Source organism: Plecotus auritus (assembly GCF_963455305.1).
Source record: "Plecotus auritus genome assembly, chromosome: 4".
Classification (NCBI taxonomy): Eukaryota; Metazoa; Chordata; class Mammalia; order Chiroptera; family Vespertilionidae; genus Plecotus; species Plecotus auritus.
In genome coordinates, this window is record NC_137775.1 from 65,344,068 (window position 1) to 65,368,687 (window position 24,620).

The 24,620-nt window shown below is 41.2% G+C and overlaps 1 pseudogene across 1 annotated transcript; it reads right to left on the bottom strand.

Annotated features, from left to right (window-relative positions):
* Positions 1–11,127: 11,127 nt before the first annotated feature.
* LOC308246203 (bridging integrator 2-like) lies at positions 11,128–17,498 on the bottom strand (annotated as a pseudogene). The gene is made up of 2 exons: positions 17,075–17,498; positions 11,128–12,406 (listed from the first exon to the last, which is right to left on the bottom strand). The product of its transcript is annotated as a bridging integrator 2-like (transcript).
* Between the last annotated feature and the right edge of the window lie 7,122 nt (positions 17,499–24,620).

Sequence of the window (24,620 nt, forward strand, 5' to 3'; positions counted from 1 at the left end):
GATATCTTAGCCAAGAAAAATAAAATATATTCATAATGTACTGGCTGGATGAATAGGTATTTTGAACTCATCCAAAAGAGAACTCTATTTTCACACACCCAGTCTTCTATTCTATCAGTCCTCACTATCTCAAAAAATGGTACCACTACCTATCTATCTGCTCAAGCCAAAACTTAGCTTTATGCTTGAATTTTCTCTTTCCTCTCCCTCACAACAATAAATTCTATGGCTTTTCCCCCTCCTGTTTATTTCTGCTACTCTCATGCTAATCCAGGTCACATCATGTCTTGTCAGAACTACTTCAGGACCCTTAAACTGTTCTCTCTAGTTTCATTCATGTGCACTAATCCCAAAGCTCTCCCCAACATAAAACAACATATGTTATTCTTCTAATATACACCTTCTAATAATTCCATGTCACACTTAAAATCTAAAACCTACTCATGACCTAGAAGCGACTGCTTTATCTGTCTTCTGATTTTCTTCTTGACCTCATCTTGTATCAATCTCTCCATGTGCATCATGCTTTGAATACACTGACTTTATCCTTTGGGGATATACTAAGCTCAATACTATCTTCAAATTTTTGCTTTGGACACATTTGGTTGGCTGGGTCCTTCTCTTTATTTAGGTATCTGCTTGAATCAATTTCTTAGAGAGACTTTCTCTGATACCCAAATTAAAACGAATATTTTCAAAGTCCCTCTGTCACATTAATCTATGGGTATTTGATATTTTTCTATCAATTTTTTTGCCTATTTAGTTATTGGAATTCTTCTCTATAAGTGCTGGTACCAAATCTCTTCTTTTTCAGCACAATACCAATAAAATTTTGGGGGATAATTGAATGAATTAAGGAATCATTTATATATAAATAATTCATATATAAACAGGAAAATTAAGAAATTGAGAATTAGGGAATATTAATCATAAGAAGTATTTATTATGATCATGGCTCTAAAGCATCCGTGGGCAAACTAAGGCCTGCGGGCCAGATCCGGCCCGTTCGGCTGTTCTATCTGGCCCGCGGAGCCGAAAGAGCGGAGGGTTCTCTTGCTCTCCCCTCCGCTCCTTTACTTTGAATTTATATTAGTTCACACAAACACTCCATCCATGCTTTTGTTCCAGCCCTCCGGTCCAGTTTAAGAACCCATTGTGGCCCTCGAGTCAAAAAGTTTGCCCACCCCTGCTCTAAAGGCTTGAAAAGATTTCACAGAGGTGGCAATAAAGAGGAAAATCTTATACTTTCTAAGTCATGACACAAAAGAAAGGACAAGAGTTGAAAGTAAAAGCAATGAGGAGAACTGATCACCTAATTATTTCAGGGGAACTTTTGGGTCCCACCTTCTGATGTCCCCGGTTCCAAGACCTGGACTCTGAACCCCTGGAATCTCTCTCACTGCCTACTTCTACTGACTTGAGAATTCAGTAGTAGAGTCTACCTGGAATTTAATTTCAGCTTTGCTGTAAGACAGTATCTCAACATGTTCCCCTCAGCTCCCCATAGTGAAGCCTAGACACACGAGGCCTTTATGAGCTCTGACATAGGTTCTTAGGAAGCCTCCCCTTGCGTTGGCTCTGGCCCTGCTTAACTGAAAGAGGTATGTGAGGTAACTGGGCAGGAACATGAGAAACAAAAGAAGGAGAGGAACTCCGGTATGACCTGGTAAAGAGATTTAGAGTTGAATGTCAAAACTTGATTCTGATATGATGTCATTTCTTTAAAAAGCAATGCCCTAAGCAGAACTTGCCTTTGAACATTCAGGGTTGACATAATGTGATTTAAGTATGCCCTTGGCAATTTTATTTATAATGACTTGATAAAATAGTTTTTGCACAGTGAAATTATGCAAGCAATGGTGATGATAGACACCACTTAATGGTCTAGCAGTAATGCTCTAATTCTGAAAGTTAACAACCGTAATAATAACCATGGTGAGATAATAATAATACAACTTAATGAGTGCTTAGAAAATAGAAAATAGGCACATATTTTCTTATTTAATCCTATGAACAATGATAAGAACTAGATATTTTAGTCCCTGTTTTCAGATAAAGAAATTGAATCTGAGTCCCAAATCTCAAAATTGGTAAATTGAGCATAGATTGGAATATAAGTCTGTTTGATGCCATCTGTCTACATTTATATTAAATATCTGAAGAATTACTCTGTGTCATTAGCCTACAACAAATAAAGAAATTGAAAACTAGAACTTGGGGGGAGTGGCTGATATGCTATGGAAAAAAAAAAATGTGTGCACACCTTTTTTTTCTGTATAAGACTCTAACTGAGAACCTGATCCAAAAAAGAATTTTGATAGAATTCTTTGTCAAAATGTACAAAGTGTTTGCATATACTGTCCGGACAGTAAAAGTAGACTAGTCCTTATCAGTTGGGGGGCACTTAAATGGACTATCTTCTATTCCAGGACATTTCTTTAATTCCTGTCTGGAAAATACTAATTTGAGCATCAGGTTTTCTAGATTGCCAAACAAGGGAAGGAAATAGCTGGAAAGACTTTTAATATTCTGATTAAAAAATCTACAGAGATGATACTTCTCAGATGCATTCAATCAACAGCAACAAATAGCAATCATTTAGCAAGAATTCTGCTATCTTTTACTATAACTGGCCACCCTGTGATGCTGCAAACACTGCAATATATTAGATAGATGTAAATATGTATTATACGCAGGTAGAGGGGGATGCTAATCTATGCCCTTTGCATTCAAGGGTATCATGTTGGTCCATCTCTAATTGCTTTACATATCTAACTGCATCCCATCTCTAACTGAGTCCATGGAGCCACTAAGACATGTCCATCTGGAGCTCACACTCCAACTTTACTCAAGTATTATTGTCCAAGCAAGCCCCCTAGCCTCTTTGTAAGTTCTGCAAGATCCTCTCTGCAAGATCCTCTCTGCCACGCCAGATTTCCTGAGGTTGATCTGAGCTGTCAGTGTTTGGGGGAAGGAGAGTAGAAAGAGTTTGGACATATGGCTGGGTATCCATATGCATGTGCAAAAAGACTTCTTGCAACCTTTGGTAATGTCAGGCCTGGGAAGAAAAGAAAACTGACCCACAGATGTACTAAATATTAGGGGTGGGCAAAAATCTGTGTGTAAATGAGCAGAGGTGGATGTATATGTATTTCTCAAGGTAATTAATAATAAAGATGAAACTATGCTTCATAAACCTTCAGATTAGTATGCAATATATGTTATTAACTGGTGCTATAATATTCCCATATTTCCCCTTACCAACACCTCAAATTATATCAGTCTGATTCTGTTACTTAAATAACTTTCAATGTAAAATCTGGACTGGTCAATGCTTCTTTGCTTCTGTATCTGATCAACTGAAGGACTTGTGCGCATGCATATGAGCATAACCAATGGATAAAAGACACTGGGGGGAGGGCAGGTAAAGGCATGTACTGGGGGGAAGGGGAGGGTGGGGGGAGGTCAATGGGGGGAAAAAGAGACATATGTACTACTATTTTTAATACTTCAAACAATTTAAAAAAAATAAAAATAAAATCTGAACTGGTTAGAGTGCAATGGTGACAAAGTAGCATTTTGCAAACATAATCCTCAAATTTGAAATTTATAAATAACTGCAGGGAACCAACCTTTAAATTTGTCATCCCTTTTTATGATTGAAAAGTTGTATGATGGATCTAATTATGATTACATCATTTTATCTATTAACATGAAAAATTCTGCATGTCAAATAATGTGAGGATAAAAAGTATATTGATGCAATAGAGGTTTATCTTAAATATAAAGTAACCCGTTTATTATGCCCCCCAAAACCTTAGTGCTTAGACTATGACATCACTATCAAAATAACACAATCATGCTACAACCAAAAGGGAGAAAGGTTGATCCTGTTATTGAATCATAATTGATATGAGGGCAAATTAAGCTGAACAGTCAATTCTTTCAAAAAAATTTATACCTGGAACATTTACCTTCGTTCTTAGTAATTCCTTCTCCTTTATTTTTATAAACAACCATTTGAAAATCTCAATAAAAGCTGTGTTAAGTTTAGTTTTAAGGAAACAAAAATAAATCTAAATAATACCTTTGCTTTTTAGAACATGAAGCCCCTAAATCTTATAACCCAAACAATTATTATTTTTTCTGTTTCCCAAAGGGCTATATTCAATTGCATATTTATTATTCTAGCTACTTACATTTGCATATACTTCTTAAGTTTTATCATTATGCTAGCTGAAATAAAAATACTTTGTTTCCAACAGGGGAAAAACTGTGAAATCTGTTTTTCGGTTTAGTAATACACAATCTAATACTAAGCTAATACATCTCAGTTTAAATGATAAATAATGGAGTATATCATTACAATTAAAAAGTAAAATCAAGGGAAAGCATCTTTTTAAACCCCTCTGTCAAGTGAAATATATCACTGAAGAAATGACTAGTCATCAGATAGAGCTCTGCTTAGGATTCCTACTGACAGCAAACGAAATGTTAAGAAACTACCTCAAGAAGACAACACGATTGAGGACTAAAAATAATTTGTAAAAAGCATGCAAAAATTAAAACAAAGTACTTGCTTAAGGCAAATACAGAATGTGAATACTAGCAAGAATTTAGAAGGATATTAAGAAAAGTTAACACCTGACAAAACACTGGATCTTCAAAATCACTTAGAAGGGGCAAGAGAAATAATTAGTAGTCTAACAGTGCTAGAGAATCAAATAACAAACTTATCAATAGAAGACGTTATTCTATAAAGAATCTCAAAACCATGATCTCACTCATTTATGGAATATAATGAACAACATAAACTGTTGAACAAAAACAGATCCAGAGACAGACCATCAAACCTCAGGGAAGGTAGGGGAGAGTGGGGGTAAAGGGGAGAGATCAACCAAAGGACTTGTATGCATGCATATAAGCCTAACCAGTGGACACAGACAACAAGGGGGTGAGGGGATGAGTGGGGGGGATGGGAGGGTAATGGGGATGGGGAAATAAGGACATGTATGTAACACCTTAATCAATAAAGAAATTTTAAAAAAGGAATCTCAAAACCAAGTTAAAATGCTGTAGTCATTCATATTGGCATTTGCATAGCTTTTTATTTTTATAAATTTGACTGGCTCCCTTACATTGTACTTGTACAACATGAGATAAAAAATATTGAAAATTCTCTGTTGGAGGAATTGGGGTTTTGGCATACAACTTTGTTAAGACATGCCCATCAGATTAGGAAAATCTCTTACTTCTGAGCAGAATATGCAACAGAGGACCAAGGCAGGAATAGGCTATTAGTGTTGGGGAGACCTTCCAGGTGTGGGTTAGATCCTATTGGGAATTCATTCAAGACCAAGTCTTTAAGGACAAGGAAAAAAACAAAAAGAACTGAACACTGCACCAGATTTTTAGTGTTCCACTTGAGGAGGTTTTTTTTTGTTGTTTTTTTTTAATAATTTAAATTCTTTGGCCCTACCCCAAACCTTTGAAATAAGAATTTATTAGGTATATAGACCACGAATTTGCATTTTAAATAAACACCAAGTGGTTCTGATATAATGAAATTAAAACCAAACAGTAGAGGATCTGATAAACCAGGTGGGTTACTTGAACAAGACTTTGTGATGAAAGATCAAAGAGGATTGAAATATTAGAATTAGAGAACTTAAAGGTAGAAGTGGAATAAGATATCAGCATAGGAATTGTGCTAGCTTTATTATGAGAATGGGCTTAATGTATCATATCAAGAAATCATGTAAATCACAAATTCAGGGTTTAGAAAATTAGAGTCTTCCTTGGGACAAGTTCTCCACAGGAATGAATCTCCAGTTTAAGCAGCACATGTAGGTCTGACTATCAGGAAGATTGATCATGAGGCAAACATAATAACTGAAAAACACCCCCCAAAAAAGATTTAGTGTTGGTGCAACAAAATCACAATAAAGTATTGACTGATCAATTGGAAAAAAAAAAACCACAAAAATAATGAGTGAAAATTAGAGAAGACAGGCTGTGTTCTGTAATAAGCAACACCCAACTCTCAGTGGCTTAACATGATAACCTTTATTACACATCACAATCTAATCATCTTGTGAGAAACCATCATGAGCCAAGGATCTTATTTTAATAGCAAGCAGAGGTCTGCTATCACTGGCTGAAAAGAAGGAAAACTCTCCTGTCCAAGATGGACCACAGACCAAGGGCACAGTTCGCTGCCATGGAAAAACATGATAGAAATGCTAAGAAAAAAAAGGCCCAGGCTCAGTAGGCCTGTAAGACTGAGCTTGAACCTGGACCACAGAAAACTTTTCTGTCCCCATGAAAAATCTGGCACCAAATTCCACTTCTGGGTATTTATCTGAAGAAATTCAAGACACTAATTCTAAAAGACATATGCACTCCTACATTTGTTGTTGTATTATTTACAGTAGCCAAGATATGGAAGCAACCTAAGTGTCCATTGATAGACAAATGGATAATGAAGCTGTAGTACATATATACAACAGAATATTAATCAGCTATAAAAAAGAATGAAATCTTGCCCTGCCTAGTGTGTCTAAATTAGTTGGGCATCGTCCCATGCATCGAAAAGTTGATGGTTTGATTCCAGGTTAGGGCACATGCCTGGGTTTTGGGCTCAATCTCCGGTGGGGGGTGTGCAGGAGGCAGCCAATCGATGATATACTCTCACATCTTTCTCTCTTCCTTTCCTTCCTCTTCTTATAAAAATCAATAAAAAATATATTTTTAAAAAGAATAAAATCTTGCCATTTGCAACAACATGGATGAACCTACAAGGTATAATGCTAAGTGATGTAAGTCAGACAGAGAAAGACAAATACCATGTGATTTCACTTATATGTGTAATCTAAGAAACAAAATAAAGGAACAAACAAAATAAACACATAGATACAGAAAACAAATTGCTGGTCGCCAGAAGGGAGAGGGATTGGGGGATGGGTGAAAAAGGTAAAATAGATTAAGAAGTACAAATTGCCAGTTATCAAAGTAGTCATGTGGACATAAAGTGTGGCTTAGGGAATAGAGTCAACAGCATTGTAATAACTATGCATGTATCAGATGGGTACTAGACTTATTGGGGTACTAGATTTAGTAAGATATATAAATGTCTAATCACTATGTTGTACAGCTGAAACTAATGTAATATTATGCCAATTTTAATTGGAAAATAAATAAATGTAAAAAACACTCTAATGCCAAGAAACAACAACATCAGACTGCCGCTGGGGGATGGCAATGCCATGGAAGGCAACTCTCCTCCTGCTTAGGTACAGGATAACCAACTCTTAGAGAGCCAACCCAGAACACAGGAGTACTAGCACAACAGTAAAAATAATATAATAGTGTAATACATGGCCCAGCAGGGCTCAGTGGTTGAGCATCGACCTATGAACCAGGAGGTCACAGTTCGATTACCAGTCAGGGTACATGCCCTGGTTGTGGGCTTAAGCCCCAGTGTGGGGCATGCAGGAGGCAGCTGATCAATGATTCTCTCTCATCATTGATGTTTCTATCTCTCTTTCCCTCTCTTCCTCTTTAAAATCAATACAAATATATTTTTAAAAAATAATATATGGTAAGTAATTATATATTTTAACATGAGTATGAGTATTTTTTTTTTACATTTCCCCAATTTTCTGCCCCAATCATTAATAAACTAGGATTTTCTACATGGTGGGGAGGGTTTCTGCAAAGTGGACGGTCCTAAATAAACTGCACAGTGGACACCCCTTTAGGTGTGCGAGGACTGCTGGAAACTGAGAATGGATTGGAACACTGGGAACTTCTCTAGCATTAAATTAATCTCACATTCTTGGTATAAATCACACTTAGACATGGCATAGACTTTTTATATAATGGTGAATTGTTTTTGCTAATATTTTGTTAAAGGTCTTTAAATTCATATTAGTGAGGAATATTGTTCTGTATTTTTATTTTTTATAATTATTTCATACGATTTTTATATCTTGTTAATACCAGCCTCATAATATGAGCTGGGAAGTGAATCGATCCCAACATCCATCCAGTCATGCAGATATCCTCTTTTTTTTTCCATCCAGATTCTATCATCCTATTACAGGTTTATTTCACCAAAAAAAAATTCTTTTTTGTCTATTCCAATTTATTGTTAAGTGTCTAGACTTTTCTCCTCATCCTGTCACAAATGCATACCACTGTCAAATCAATCTTTGAGAGGCACAATTTTAAAATATTACTTTTGTATTTCATGAACTCCAGATATGCTGAATAATAGAATATAAATTACTTAACTCAAATATAAAGTAATCCTTCCTCATCTGTAATTTTTATACAGATCTTCCAGTTCCCTATCCCAGCAGCTCGCAACCCAGATGTGTCTTTAACCAGTGGGGAGCATTTAAACAACACCGGTTATGTCATACGGCAATTGTGCTGTTGCAACAGTGTCCTCCATGTATGCTGCTAAGCAAGCTATTTTAGAGGTCACAGAACAGAAAGGTTCACAGACAAAACCCTCAAATGGCATTGTCATTAAATCAATTTTAAAGCATACAGTGAGAAGCAAGGGGAAAGATATGCAAGAGTTAATAGATTTAGGATAGCATACAAGCAAAAAAAGAAAAATCACTACAGGAATCCTGAAGTATTCTGTATTCATTGTGCTGTATCTCTCTCTGCCGCATCAGCCTTCCCACTGTGGTGTGGTCATGAGGAGCAGAATTAGGTTTTGCACAATTGGGTTCACAGGTGGACTTGCTTTGTGAATAAACACAAGAATGATTACTCCTGGCCATGCTCTAGCTTGCAATTAGCCTGCAAACTGCCATGGATATTATTTGTGCAGAATAAATGTCACCAAAGTGTGTCCAAATTAATACCTCATGGTTATCAAGTACCTTTTACATATGTAGTCTTGTATATATTTGCACCTATGTGTTTCATGAATATAAGGTCACCCTTGGTACTTATACTTAATGCATCCTATGTTTCTGCTTATCCTACGCTTAGCACATAAGTGAATTCTGGCTGTCTATGCAAAAAAGTTTTGCCTATGTCTCACAAACTACATATTTATCTAATAAGGGATTCGGATAATCTCAAAAACAAATGTATACCTCTGATTGGGTATCTGAAGTTCACTCCAGCCCACTGAACTGGAATCTCTGTGAGAGGGATCCGGGCGCTGCATTTGTAAAGCTCTCCAGATATTTCCATTGTGCAGCCAGGGTTGAGATCCCACCTATGCTGGTAAATAAGCACCCAAATGCACTGGGAGTCCCTACCTCTGCTTTACCGCCCATGCCATTTCATCTCATTGGTTACAGGCACCTCTCACCGACACCAGAGAGGTGTTCCCGGACAGACAGCCTCCTGAGCCAGTGGGAGAGGGCTACTCCCAACCTCGATCTCTGTCTTCTCATATAAAGGAATTTATAGGGGAGACCTTGACTGCGTAGTGAAAAGCCAATTTATTAAAGCATGCACCTTTATTGGAAAAGCAAAGCAAGCAAACCTATACATCTAGCTTATGAAGCAAGTGCAGACGGGCTCTCAGCTGATCTCAAGAGCAGGTTGGGTAGGGGTCTGGGGCCTTATATACCCGCCTGTCTATAGGTTTCAAAATTTCTTGGCTGAATATTTTGGTACAGATTAATTCTCAAGGTCCCTTTTTTGTTGTGGCCTTCCCAGAATTCATGAGAAGCACCTGGCACTTTATCCTGCCAAGCCTTGAGAATGCTGGCTTCTCTGCTTAGGGAGTGAAACTGACCTTTTTTCTTTCCCCCTCCCTTTCTGCCTTCTCTCCTTAGGGAGGTTTTTAACCATTTGCTCTGCTGTCCTTGGCTGGGAAGACAACGGCTTGTTAGTTACAAGCTGGCTGCAAATTGCTCACAGTGTTTGGCCTTGTTGTAACTTTCCGTCTCAGTTTTCCTATTCCTCCTGCCCAGGAATCCTGTAACACATCCACCTGGGTTCTCCCTCTCTAGCCAAATCTTATATAAGCCCCATTTCACCCTAAAGCTCTGTCTAATCATTCGCCTATATTACAAATTCACCTTCTTAAAGGTTAACTTGCAATTGAGAATTGCCTCATCAGTTCAAAATGTTTTCTGAGTATTCACTACTATTTGCTACTTAGTTTTATGCATGCTGCACTATTATTTTTACATTGTTTCATTTATTTATGCGTGTATTTTATTGGTACTGAACTCCTTATTTGTGTATATTTGCACTGGGTAATTATAAGAGTTTGGGCAGCAGCTGAGGAAAGGATGACACTAAGACAACCGTAAGCAACCTCAGGGAAGTTAACCTGGTGGAAATGACCTTGAGACAAGCAAGCAGAATTGACTGTTTGCTAGGAAGAGAGAGAGAGAGATGAAGAGAGGTCATACTGTTTGGCTAAAAAACAATTCTGAAGACATATTTATCAAATTATATTAAATTGATTGTAGCATATACTGTCTTCATCCCCAATTCTAAGTAGTACATAGCACTAAATTCATACAGAAAATATTACACACTAGAGCAAAAATTAGAAAGCTTTTTTAATAAAATCTATTTTAGTTGCCTGATACCAACAAGGTTATCACTCAGAAAACTTGTGTTCCTGACTTTATTTTGCTTGTTTTGATTATAGTTTATGAGACTATTTAGTAACTGGCCTGTTTTGTTTTGTTTGGTTTTTTTTTACATAGAATAAAGCTTTATTTAACAATCTGAAAATATGTTCTTTTGGCTTTAAGTCTTGAAAAATGAGTAGTAAATCCAAGATTTGTTTCCTGTTCTCTGAGTATATGCATCTATAGATGCTTTTGCTTGTTATAGTCATTTTAGCTCCACTTTATTTAATATATAAAGTCTTATTATATAACAATGCTAAAATCTGAATTAAATATTCCCTAAGTCTAACAATCTCTTCTCCCAAGCCTGCCTGCCTGCCTCCCTCCCTCCCCTAAGTCTGCTCCTCAGCCTCCATTAATGCTAGGTCTTTAGAGACAACCAGCATCCACTTTGAGAACTTAGAAATGAATGTTAGACCTTAAGTCTCTGTGTTTATATACCCTCTAGCTGAAGAGTTTCTCTGCGAGATGTACATATGTGGGAGGTCTTGGCAGTTGCTCTTCAGAGCTGTGCACTTTGAACTGTAGGTACCTCTTCTTGAAGCTCAGGTGCTGTGATGTTGCTGTCTTCTGGAACCACAGAGGCATGAAGCTGGAGACCTTGGCTCTCAGGGGAGTCAGACAAGATAAGCTTATTGTTCTCTTCTTTGTCTTCCATCTTACTTGCCTTGTCAGATTCTGAAAAAAACCTGAGGGATCACCGAGGTTGGGGAAGTAAAAGATCTGGGTTAAGATTGTCGGTGTTTTCCTTTTCTCTGTCCTCAGGAGTTCTTACTGGCTTCTGTGGTGGCTGTGAATCAAGAGAAACCTCCAAAGTGGCCCTGGAACTAGGACTTGGAGTCCCAGCCCCTAAGGAGTCCCTGGGGCTGGAGGGTGAACCCTGTTTAGAGGCTGCAGGAGTGGAGGGTATGTTCCCTGAGGAGGTTCTAGAGCTGGGAGTGGCTCTGGGTGGAGGAGGCCTATTAGGGGTGCTGAGGTCCTTTGGGCAGGGGCTCTCTTCTTTGGTTGTTCAGATCCTTCACTCGAGGTCCAGGTTCGGAGGACAACTTCTGGGAGAGATGCAGGCTGTTCTGAAGGGATTAGGGCTCTGCCTGGGGATGGAGCTGGGGAGCCAGGGAAAACTTCCTCCTGGGACTGGCCAGCCTCAGTGGGCTGGGTAGAAGAGGGCTGGGCCTGGGTAGGGCCATTGCAGGCTGGCAGAGGCTCTTCCTCCTCAGAGGAGTTGGCTTCAGCCTCTTCTTTCTCTATTTCCTTTTCTTTTATCTCTTCTTTCATCTCAGAGTTGTCTTCTCCCTGAGCTGGATCCGATGTTAGCTCTTCTTCACTTGCTGAGATGGAGTCCCTCTCACTTGTCAAGGAAAGTGTAGAGGGACTGGTAGGTGAGGTAGGAGGACTGAAGACTGTAGATGTTCTAACTGGGGAAGAGATGACTAAAGAGGTCTGCTGCTGCTTGATAGTCCCTTCACCACAAAGACTTTGTTGGAATGTTGCTTCTCCAGTTTGCTCATCACTTCGTAGAGATTGTGGCTCAGCTTGCTCATTTCCCTGTAGAAGACGTCCTTCAAGTTGGAAATGTTTTGAAAGATGGTCACATAACAGCCAATATGACTATTATAAAGAACAGGTAGCTCGTTTAGTAGTTCTTGGTTCAGATCTTTAAACACAAGCTGGGCTTTGTTGAACTCTTCATCTGCCTTGGCAACTTGGCCTCATCTTTTTTCTTGGCATTCTGCACCGCCTCCAGGTGGTTTCGGGCACTGTCATAGTCCACGAGTTTCCGACTGTTATGCCCAGATTTCGTTGATCCCCAAAGACCACGAGGGAGCCGAGTCCGATGCAAAAGCAAAGAGCCTGTAATGGAGCGAGCTCGAGCTCAGTCCCGCACACACACACCAGCGCAGCGGCGAGGTGGAGAGAGAGAGAGCCCCAGACCCCAAACACACTGATTTATAGGGGGCCTGGGAGAGGTCGGAGGGGTGAGGTAGTGTGGCCTCCACTGATTGGTCGGGGTCAGGTTGCACATGGGGGCAGGGCGCGGCTTACTTTCCTCTTGCATTTCTATTGGCTAATTCAAAAGTGTGGGTTGGGCTCTTGGAGAGGTTCTAGGGCGGGAACCTGACTCCACGAGGTGGAGGACATGGAACAAAGGGAACATGGAGTCGGTCTCTCCCGGCCCTTTCATTCCCCCCTTGTCTTGAAACTTACAGGCCCAATCATGGGTCGGTTTGTATTTCTACTGAACAACATTCCTGGGTCACGAGGGTACACCATCCCAAATTCCCTGCACTGATAAAATCGGAGTCCCCAAGTCTTCCTGGATCACAGATGGGTTCGCTGACCGGACGTGAGTGTGATGGACCCAGGTCGCGACGCCGTCTACCTTGAGAGCGGTGGGGGTCGTCAGCACCACGACTTAGGGACCCTTCCAACATGGCTCAAGGGTCTCCCGGCGGTGTCTCTTGACGTAGACCCAGTCCCTGGGCTTATGCTGATGAGGAGTCGGGGCTGGGCCGGTCTTGGTCTCGTAGATAGCGCAGAGGCTTGGCCAAATGTCCTTGTGCGCCCTCTGGAGCCCTCTCAAGGAAAGAAACAGTTCTTGACTTTCAAATTCTGTAAGAAATTCGGCTTTAAGGTTAGGGATAATAGGGGGTGGCCGGCCAAACATGATCTCATAAGGAGTAAAACCCAGGGTGTAGGGGGAGTTCCTAACCCAGTAAAGGGCATATGGAAGGAGAGCCACCCAGTCCCCGCCAGTCTCCATGGTCAATTTGGTAAGGGTCTCTTTTAGAGTTCTATTCATCCTTTCTACTTGCCCTGAGCTTTGGGGCCTATAAGCGCAATGCAATTTCCAATTTGCCCCAATGGCCTTGGCCACTGCCTGCATTACCTGCGAGACAAAAGCTGGTCCATTGTCTGACCCTATCTCAGTGGGAAAATCGTACCTGGGCAAGTTGTCTTCCAGCATATACCATCACCCCGTCTCCTCCTTTGCTTGGGAAGCTTCCTAATGCGCTGTAACTCCTCCAGGGAATATCCTGGCTGAACTGGCAGAACTGGGTCTCCTGGGTCTGGGAGCCGTTGGGCCATGGTGAGGATCAGAGAAAGGGCTACTGCCTTGGCCGCCTGGTCAGCCCTGCGGTTTCCTCTTGCCACTGGGTTGTCAGCCTTCTGGTGTCCTTGGCAGTGTATGATGGCCAATTTGGCAGGGAGCCATAAGGCTGAGAGTAAGTCGAGTATCTCCTGTTTATTCTTTATAGTCCGCCCCTCTGCTGTTAGTAGCCCTCTCTCTTGGTAGATTGCCCCATGAACATGAGCGGTGGCGAACGCATACCGGCTGTCTGTGTAGATGTTGAGCCGCTTTCCAGCTCCCAGTGTCAGGGCCTTGGTGAGGGCTACAAGCTCTGCTCTCTGGGCTGACGTCCCGGAGGGTAGAGCCTCTGCCCATACAGTGTCCGTTTCAGTGACTACAGCCGCACCCGCATACCTGCTCCTGTCCCGTACGAAGCTGCTTCCATCGGTGAACCAGGTGACGTCTGCATCTGGAAGGGCTGGTCGGTCAGGTCCTTCCGGAGCCCATGCACTTGCTCTAGGATTCCCAGGTCCTCGTGCAGGGCCTCGTCAAAGATGGTGGGCGAGTTCTTGAACCCGAGGCAACCGAGTCCACGTCAGTTGTCCGCTGTAGCCCTCTGTTGGAGAGGCTTTTTGGTGAAGCCGGTACTCATCCTCCAGCCTTATGGTCAGGACCTGAATGGGGTGGCCCTTGCCTTCAGTAACCTGAGGCCCCCCTTGTCTGAAAGTTATCTGAGCTCCGACCTTAGTGAGCAAGTCTCGTCCTAACAGTGGGTAGGGGCATTCCGGAATTACCATAAAAGAGTGGGATACCCAGCCCGTCCCTAAATCCACCGTTCTTCGGGTAGTCCATGAATACTGGCTCATACCAGTTGCCCCTTGTACCCAAGACTTCTTATTTGTTAATTTTCCTTGAGGCGTACAGAGGACTGAGTGTCGACAAGGAAGTCAATGGAGGTCCCCTCCACTCTAAGAGTTACCCTGGGCTCGGGGAGGGGGTCCGAACCCCGACTCCCCTAATCACTCAGTTCATCTAGCTCCAGGACCTTCACTCGATCCGCTTTGCCTCCCTTTTTGCTGGCCCTTTTCGGACACTCTTGTTTCCAGTGCCCTAGCTCCCTACAGTAAGGACACTGATCTTTCTGCAGCTTCCGCCTCCCGCCCCGGGCGGTCCCCTTACCGTCCTCCTGGTTGCCGGCGAGTTGGCGGAGACGGTGGTTCCGTTCCTCGGAAGAGTCCGCGGTGGTGGCGAGCAGGATCTTAGCTAGGTCTCGGGTTTGTTTGCTGCTCGCAGCCGCCGCAGCGTGAGCCTGCCTTTCTTCCGGGGGCTCCCTGTTATTATACACCTCCGCTACCTCCAGTAGGTCCTTTAAACTCTTCTCCCCCAGCCTATCTACTTTTTGCAGTTTCTTTTTAATATCCCCAGCCAATTGGTTTACAAAGCTTATGATCACAGCTGCCTTGTTTTCAGGAGCTTCAGGATTCATGGGGGTGTAGGTGCGGTATGCCTCCATGATCCATTCTAAAAAGACAGCTGGAGACTCATCCCTTTCCTGCTGAACATTCCCTACCTTAGCCAAATTAGTTGGCTTTCTAGCAGCCATTCGGAGACCCCCCATTAGAGTCTGGCGGTAGACCCGGAGCCTCTCCTTACCTTCTGCCGTGTTGAAATCCCATTCAGGCCTAGTTAAGGGAAAAGAGACATCTATCTGGACCGGGTTGGTGGTTGGGTTCCCGTCCACACCTGGAACCACTTTCCGGGCCTCATTGAGGATTCTTTCCCTCTCCTCAGTTGTGAACAGGACCTGTAAAAGCTGTTGGCAGTCGTCCCACATGGGCTGGTGGGTGAAAAGGACAGAATCTAACAGATCAATAAGCCCTGCTGGCTTCTCAGAGAACTTAAGATTCTGAGCCTTCCAGTTGTAAAGGTCACTAGTGGCAAAAGGCCAATAGTGATGGGGTTGATTGCCATCTGCATTTGGGAGCCCACTGGAATGTAGCCACTCCCGGAACTCCGCCCCCAGCCGCTCCCGGAACTCTGCTCCCCGTGGCGTCCGCTTCCCCTCGCGTGGGAGGATCACCCCCCTGTGGACTCCTAGGGGCCTGATATGAGGGAGGAAAGATTAGTTCCTCTTCAGTTCCCCCCTGAAAGACAGGGTAGAGGGGAGCTGATGGCGGGGTGAGGTCCTTCTTCTCCATCACCTTCTCCGTTTCCTGCAAAGCAAGTATTGGTTTCGGCTCCAGGGGGCGCTGGGACAAAAAGGGCTTAAGCCAGGAGGGTGGCTCTTCCACGAGGTCCTGCCAAGTAATAATGTAAGGGAGTTGATCAGGATGTCCCTTCTTGAGCTGAGAGACGATGTCCCTCACCCGGTGGATGGTGGGGAGGTCGAAGGTCCCCTCCGGCGGCCACCCGACACTAAAAGTCGGCCATTCCCTAGAACAAAAAGTTTGCCACCGGCCCTTCCGGACCTCTACACTGAGGTTGCTAGCTCTTCCCTTAACCTCTTTGAAATAATCAACCATAATGCTTAAAGGAGTGGTTTGAGTCTGTCCCATGATGTCCGTCAAGAGATTCCACAAAACAAAACAGAAAAACACAGACACAGACAAACAAAGGGCCCTTGAGACAAGCTTTTCAACGCGAGTCCGTTGGAACAAAACTGACAAAACCGAAAGTGCGGACGACGGCCTCACGCCGATCGGTGGGAGCGATCCACCTCGTCCCAGAGGTTTGAGGGGAATACACGTCCCTCCTGAAGGAGGATCGGGACGTCACCCGATTCCTCCCGCCCGTGGTCCTCCGGTGCGTCCACCTAGACCGCTTCGGGCACTGCCAGAGATCCAGAAATGAGCTCACACAAAAGAGACAAGGAACAGACAGACACCTACCGTGGCCAGTCAGACTCTACAGATCGGGGGTCCCTTGAGGTTCTTGGGGATCCCGAGCGAGCCCCCAAATGTTATGCCCAGATTTTGTTGATCCCCAAAGACCACGAGGGAGCCGAGTCCGATGCAAAAGCAAAGAGCCTTTAATCGAGCTAGCTCGAGCTCAGTCACACACACACACACACACACACACACACACACACACCGGTGCAGCAGCGAGGTGGAGAGAGAGAGAGCCCCAGACCCCAAACATGCTGATTTATAGGGGGCCTGGGAGAGGTCGGAGGGGTGAGGTAGTGTGGCGTCCACTGATTGGTCGGGGTCAGGTTGCACATGGGGGCAGGGCGCGGCTTACTTTCCTCTTGCATTTCTATTGGCTAATTCAAAAGTGTGGGTTGGGCTCTTGGAGAGGTTCTAGGGCGGGAACCTGACTCCATGAGGTGGAGGACATGGAACAAAGGGAACATGGAGTCGGTCTCTCCCCGCCCTTTCACCGACCCCGCTTGGCAATTCTTTCCTTTATTTCACCAAACTGGGCTACATAGTTTTCCATGGTCCTCAAAGCCTGGTCAGCTAGTTTCTCTTCATAGTCCTCCCAAAGGAGACGGTTATTCCCTACAATGGCCTACAGCTCCTCATGACCATCCCACTCACTGCTGCGGATCTCCTGCAGGGTTTCTGACACTCTCTTCGAGCTTCCATGCATTACTTTGCACTAAGGAAGTTCTTCAGCTCCTTGTATAGCTTGAGGCCCTCTGACTATTGATGGTAAAAGTTGTTGGCACTTTGTTCAAACCGTTCATCTTTGGTTTCCACAGTTTTCCCCAACTTCTGCAGTACCTTCTCCTGGGCCCTGCTGAACTTCTGTACCTGCTTGGCAAAGAGGCCAGCAGCACCGCCAGCCTTGCCCTCAGCCATCCTGTCGGTTCCCTGGGGGCGGAGGCCCTGATAGAGAGCTCCATGGTTTTCTGGAGGCTCCTGAGGAGGAAGTCTTAAGTGGCCTGTTCTTGATACAAAAGGAACATTTTCTTATATTGCATGAGCTTTATAATTGTCCATTTGATATAGTTGTTTTAATTAATTGCTAAATATGGTATCTTAAGATTTGATTGTGACAATATATTTGATTGAGCTGATCCTGTTTTACTAAATAAAGTGAAATAAAGATGCAGTCTATTGTCATGTTTATTATCTGTATAAAGATACATACATCCCTAATGGAATTCTTGAGAAATAGAATTTTCTATTAGATTATCAGAACTGTTGATCACAATTACTGCTATTACTTTCCACATGACAGGAAGTATTAAGGAACTGCTGTCCACAAAATGTCACTAAACAGTCTTCTAATCCATCAGCAAGAGATAGGAGAATACCTGAAGGTGTGCTTGGCCTTACTTACATATTAGGTAAGTTACTAACCATCTTGTCAATAGTTACTATATACTGTATATGGATATAATTAAAAGTACATCTTCCATTACTGATATTCTTCTCTGTAAACAATTAACCTTATTAGATTTTTTATGTCCTAGATTCCTACAGCAGGTGGAACACTTTAAATTTTGCCTCTCTACTAAATTAGTATTATTATTTGATTATAAACTACTAATAGATCTAATGTTTTATCAGGACTATAACATATTATGTTTACTTCATTTTGTTTGAGCAAGACCAAATTAGCAATAAAAGTTACAGTTGTTAGATTTTAATGCCAAAATAAAGCCAATTATGTGGGTTTCTAGATAAATTAGACAACTATGGAGGAGACAGTATCTGGTTTCTTAGTGGTGGAAATTTGGAATTGTTACAAAGATGCAACATTCCAAATTTTGTGAATGTTCAAATTAATTTACTAGTATACTAATTAATATATTCATTCATGTATTATTTTTGATGAAGCAATATATATTGAAAACATCTTTTGTGGAATGTCCACTGTCTTTATATAAATGCCATCTGTCCTAATATGAGAAACTCTTTTAAATAAACAGATCTGCTCAGCACACGCTGATTCTGATAAAAACAAGATTGAAGATAATAACTAATCCATCTCCTTTTTTCTGCCCAGTCTAGGGCTTTTTAATCTAAAATAATTTCTAAAGCCTTGTTTCATAAAGTAATATTTCACACAGCATTATCATGGAATTACATACATATTTATCACCCATTATGGGAATATTTACCCCAAATCCTCATCATTGTAGTTTTTCAGAATAAAGAAAAGCAAATGCTTTACTATTTTATATTCATCCTGAATTTATCAAAGCCAATAGTTTAGTTGCAGTGTTAATGAGGAGATAATTTTACTCTTTTGGAAAAAATAAAGGAAATTATCCCCCCCAAAGAAGTTGTTCTGAATAAAAATTACTTTTGTTAATCTAATTACTAATCTAACCATATGGCCTAGTAGCAGTGTGCATATCAACAGGAAATAGCAAGGGAACCAACCTTGTACTGCATACTTCACAGGGGACCATCAAGAAAATGAAAAGACAATCCACACAATGAGAGAAAATATTTGCAAATCATATCTCTTGATAGGGGATTTGTATCCAAAAAATCTAAAGAACACTTATAACACAATAATAAAAAGACAAATAGCCAAATTAAAAATGGATGAAGTATTTGAATAGATATTTCTCCAAAGAAGATATGCAAATTGCAAGCCATGAAAAGATGCTCAACTACATTAGTCATTAGAAAATGCAAATCAAACCCACAATGGCATGCTATGTTACACCTACTCAGACAAGTAAAATAAGAGATAAAAATAAATGTTAGCAAGGATCTTGACAAATTAAAACCCATATAGATTATTGGTAAAATGGGGAAGCCACTTTGAAAAATATTTTGGCAATTCCTCAAAATGCTAACTAAATGTAGTTACTACATGACCCTGGAATTCCACTCATGGGTAATATCCAAGAGAATAGAAAACATGTGTTCACACCAAAACTTGTATATGAATGTTCATAGCATCCTTATTCATAATAGCTCCAAAGTGAAAACAACTAAAATGTCTATCAACTGATGCTTAAACAAAACCTGGTACATTTATACGATGAAATATTATTCAGCCATTTAAAGGAATAAAATACTCATACATGCTACAACATGAATGAACCTTGAAACCTCATTATTTTTAAAAATTTTTAATTTTGTTATTATTTATTATTATTATTATTATTATTTATTTTTTTAAATCCTCATTCAAGGATATTTTTCCATTGATTTTAGATAGAATAGGAAGGAAGGAAGGAGAAAGGGAGGGACAGAGCGAAACATCGATGTGAGAGGGAGAAATCAGATTGGTTACCTCCTGCACATCCTCCTGCACATACCCCAACTGGGGCCAGGGATTGAACCTACAACCCAGGTATGTGCCCTTGACTGGGAATTGAACCCAAGATTCTTTGGTGGGCAGACCAATGCTCAACCATTGAGCTGGTTTTTTTCCTTCTCAGCTACTGAACATTTTATTTCCATGTATTCTTTTCATTGTAAGATTTAAGTTCTGCTATGGACTGTTTCTCTTTTCTTTACTTTTTTATAAGTGAAAGGTAAAGTGGAATTTTATAATTCTTTATATCTGGAAAAAGCCCAGTTTCTTCCTTAGGCAAGCACATATAATTAGGTTGTAAATTAATGTTGGAACCTTAATATATGGATGAATGGATGAGTGTTCTTTTTTTTTTTTTTAATTCTCACCTGAGGATTTTTTCCATTGATTTTTAGAGAGAGTAGAAGGGAGGGGGAGAGAGAGAAGCATCCACGTGAGAAAGACACATCTATTGGTTGTCTCCCCTATGCACCCAACTGGGATAGAGTCTGAAACCAAGGTACAGTCTGTTGACCAGGTTTGAACGTGGGACCCTTCAGTCTGAAGGCCGACACTCTATCCACTGAGCCAAATCAGCCAGGTCTTGAAACCTCATTCTAGTGAAAAAATCCAGGCACAAAAGGCCACATATATTATGATTCAATTTATATAAAATTTCCAGAATAGGCAAATCTATAGAGTAGGACTGGAGTAGGCAAAGGAAAGTGAGTGCTAATGAGCATGGGGCTTCATTTTGGGCAATGAAATGTTCTAAAATTAGATAGAAGTGGTAATTACACAACTCTGTGAGTATAATTAAAAAACCCTAAGTTATGCATTTTAAAGGATGAATTTTATGACATGTGAATTATATCTCAATAAAGCTGTTATTTTAAAACAAAGATGTCGAGGCTTAAAACACATCTTCTGAAGCCAACTGAATCTGTGAGTCAGGACTTTGGCCAGATCTTGTGAGAATGGTTTGCCGGACCTATGATGTCTGGACTTCAGCTGAGACATCCCAGTGGACTGGGGATGACTCTATGGCTGGGGACTAGAATCACCAGAAGCATCTGCACTTAGTTGGTCAGTGGATGCTGACTGTCTTCTGCAACTTAGCTGAGACTCTTTGTAGCACTTACTCATTGCTTCTCAATGTGCCCTGGCATCTCACCAGGCATGGTGGCCATAAGGTAATCAGACTTCAGGGCTCCACAAGCCAGTGTCTCAGCAAACACAGCAAACATTATGCTGCCTTTTCTGAGATAGTGTTTCAATTCATGCAACATTCTTCCACCTCATTCTACTGGTTTCCAAGAGAGTCAAAAGCCCACCTAGACTCCAGGGGAAGAAGACAGAGAACCTACCTCTCAATGGGTGTCAAAGAATTTGTGGCTCTGTGATTTTTAAATTGTGGCTAAAGACACATAACAGGAAACTTACCATCTTAACTATTTTAAGTGTACAGTTCAGTAGTGCTAAGAACATCCACATGTTCACACAATCTATCTCCTGAACTCTTTCTATCTTGCAAAACTAAAAAAAATAAATAAATAAATAAAATTAAGCCCTAGCCAGTTTGGCTCAGTGGATAGAGCGTTGGCCCGAAAACCAAGTGTCCCAGGTTCAGTTCTGGTCACGGGCATGTACCTTGGTTGCAGACTCCTCCCTGGCCTGGGCCCTGGTCCGGGCTTGTGCAGGAGGCAACCAACTGATGTGTCTCTCTCACATCGATGTTTCTCTCTGTCTTTCCCTGTCTCTTCCACTCTTCCTAAAAATCAATGGAAAAATATCCTCTGGTGAGGATTAACAAAAAAAAAAAACAGTTTTTTTTTACTCAATACCTATTAAACAACAACTTTCCATTCTAACTCCCAGTAAACAGCATTCTACTTTCTGTCTCTGAATTTTCCTACTCTAGGTACCTCATATAAATGGAATCAAACAGTATTTGTCCTTTTGTGACTGGTTTATTTCACTTAACATAATGTCCACAAGGTGTATCCACATTATAATATGTGTCAGAATGTCTTTATTTTTAAAGCTGAATGATATTCCATTGTATATATATATTCCACATGTCGGTTATCCATTCATCTGTGGATGGGTTGCTTCCCATTAACACTTGAGTTGCTTACACCTTTTGGCTATTGTGAATAATGTTGCTATGAACATGGGCATACACAGATTTCAAGTTCGTACTTTCAATTTTTGGGTTTATATACCCAAAAGTGGAATGGCTGGATCATATAGTATTCTATGTTTAATTTCTTGAGAAACTGCCCTATTATCTTCAATAGCAGCTATACCATTTTACATTCCTACCAACAGTGTACGAGGGTTCTCACTTTAAATCCTGACCAACACTTATTTTTTTGTTTTGTTTGCTTTTAATTATACTAGCCATCCTAATAGGTGTGTGATGGTTTGACTATGTTTTTAAATACCATTTAGACTTATAGATACAAGGGGAAAATGCTACGAATTAAATTGCTTTCTTGTCTAATCAAAATGGTTTGATGCATTAAATGTAAGCTGGCCTTGTGACATACCTTAGCTGACTAATAGTGTACAAGGAGAGGAACATTATGGGACTTCCGAGTGGAGACTCAATAGGCATCGAAGTTGCTTTTATGATCCCCTTGGAAATTTGCCCTGGAACTTCCAAGTAAAGAACCTACCAAAATATGAGAGTCCATGGGAAGAGATTCAAGGTATTCCCGCCTACAGTGAGCACCAACTGCCAGACATGTGAGTGCATGAGTTCATGCAGTCTCTTTCTGAGATGCTAATTGTCTTCAACAACATGAGTGGACTCAGAGGAAAACAATCCCAGTAACCCCAGACAAAATTACTGTCCAGAATTGTAAGCAAATAATGAGTTTTTGTTTTAAGCAGGTAAGTTCGGATGGTTTGCTGTGCCACAGTAGATAACATGCTGTTAAGTCAGTGGTGTGTTGGAAACTGCTCTTACCAGACCTCAAAAGGCAAGTGCATGCAGCTCTTTTCAGCTCCACATACTCCACATTTATGATGTCGTATTGCTAGCATGAAATTGGCCATGCTGTGAGTATTACATATTTACATGTGGAAATCAGCAAATAAATGGGAGTCTTTTCTATTTGCTCTTGTTTTGTGAAAGAGAGCTATTTAAACACATTTAATGGACCACTAGACATACAGTCATTCTGATGCTGAGAGGATAACAGCTATCCAGTGACAAAGGAACAAACTTGAAAAACCCTGTGAGAGCTGTTGACAGAAGCAACTGTTGGAAATCACTGGAGCTGCTGGTCCTGGCTCTTGAAGTGTCTAGAGGTGCAACGACTGTTTGGAGTTGTATTGCCAACAGATATTGGCACGGGCAGCTGGTACCACAGCTCACTGTATGCTCGTGGGAGACAGGACAACTAGAGAGTGAATGTGACAGTATCTATCAGGTCTGAAAACTGCTGAAGGTATCCGCCGTAGGACTACCTGCCTTGACACAGGGCACTATATTGCACAAGATATAGGATATGGGATGAAATATAGGCTAAGCTTCTGTAACAAAGAGATTCCAAAAGTGATGATGTCTCAAATAGCACTGAAGTTTATTTCTCTTTCTCATCATGGTCTGCGAAGAGGTGGACAAACACATTGTGGGCAGATGGCTTTGTGTCGTGAGGTCCTCTAGGTTCCCATTTACTTTCTAATGCACTGTATGTCTCATCAGCGTCACAGCTGATATCTAGTCTGTGGAGAAGGTAATGAGAATAAACAGGATACATAATTGCTTTCCATTGAAATGACACAGAAGTTACACATATCACTTGTGCTCACATGTCACTGGTAAAAATTAAGTCACTTAATTCACTCAGGGATATGGGAAAATTTGTTTCTAACTGAGCAGCTATGTGCCCAACTGAAACTCAGGGACCAATGTCTATTACTAAAAGTGGAGGAGAAGAAAGATGCTGGGAAATGCTTACCAGTCATTGCTACACCAAAACCAACTATTTAGAGAATCATACATCCATCTAACAAAGGTGAATCAAATCCTATCACATAGCTGGTACTATCTATGTACTCAGATCATAGAGAAGAAAGACTCAGTAACTACCTTCAAAGTTTTCACAGTGTAAGACACATCTAAATAGAAGGAATGCAATACTCATGAGGTTATAAAAATACTGACAAAACATTCTGGCATCACAGAAAAAAAACAAATAATTGCCTGAGGGGGTTATGAAAGATTTTATTGAGTTGGAATTCTTTTAGGTGATAAACATGCTTTCATTCTTTATTACGATGTGTTAAGATGAAGAGGAAGAAATAAAAGTAACTGGGAAAAGGAATAACAGAAAAAAATCCCAAATCTCTTCTAAAGCAGGCTTTGAAAAATATCTTGACTTTAAAAATGGATAGATACCGTGTTTCCCCGAAAATAAAACATCCTCCGAAAATAAGACCTACTTACAGGTTTCCTTCTGAGTGAAATATAAGGCATCCCCTGAAAATAAGGCCCCAGGCTCTGTCTCAGAATGAAAATTAATTTACCATAAACTGGTTGCTAGGGCCGCCCCAACTGGCGTCTAGCAACCAGTGACGTTACACGGAGTCCTGACGTCACTGCTGGGTGGAGGCAGAGCGGAGGTCGGAGTGAGTGGTGAGTGCGGGGCGGGAGATAGGAGGAGACTTTCGCAGATGCGTGTAGAAGAACAGGAGGATTAGAGTGG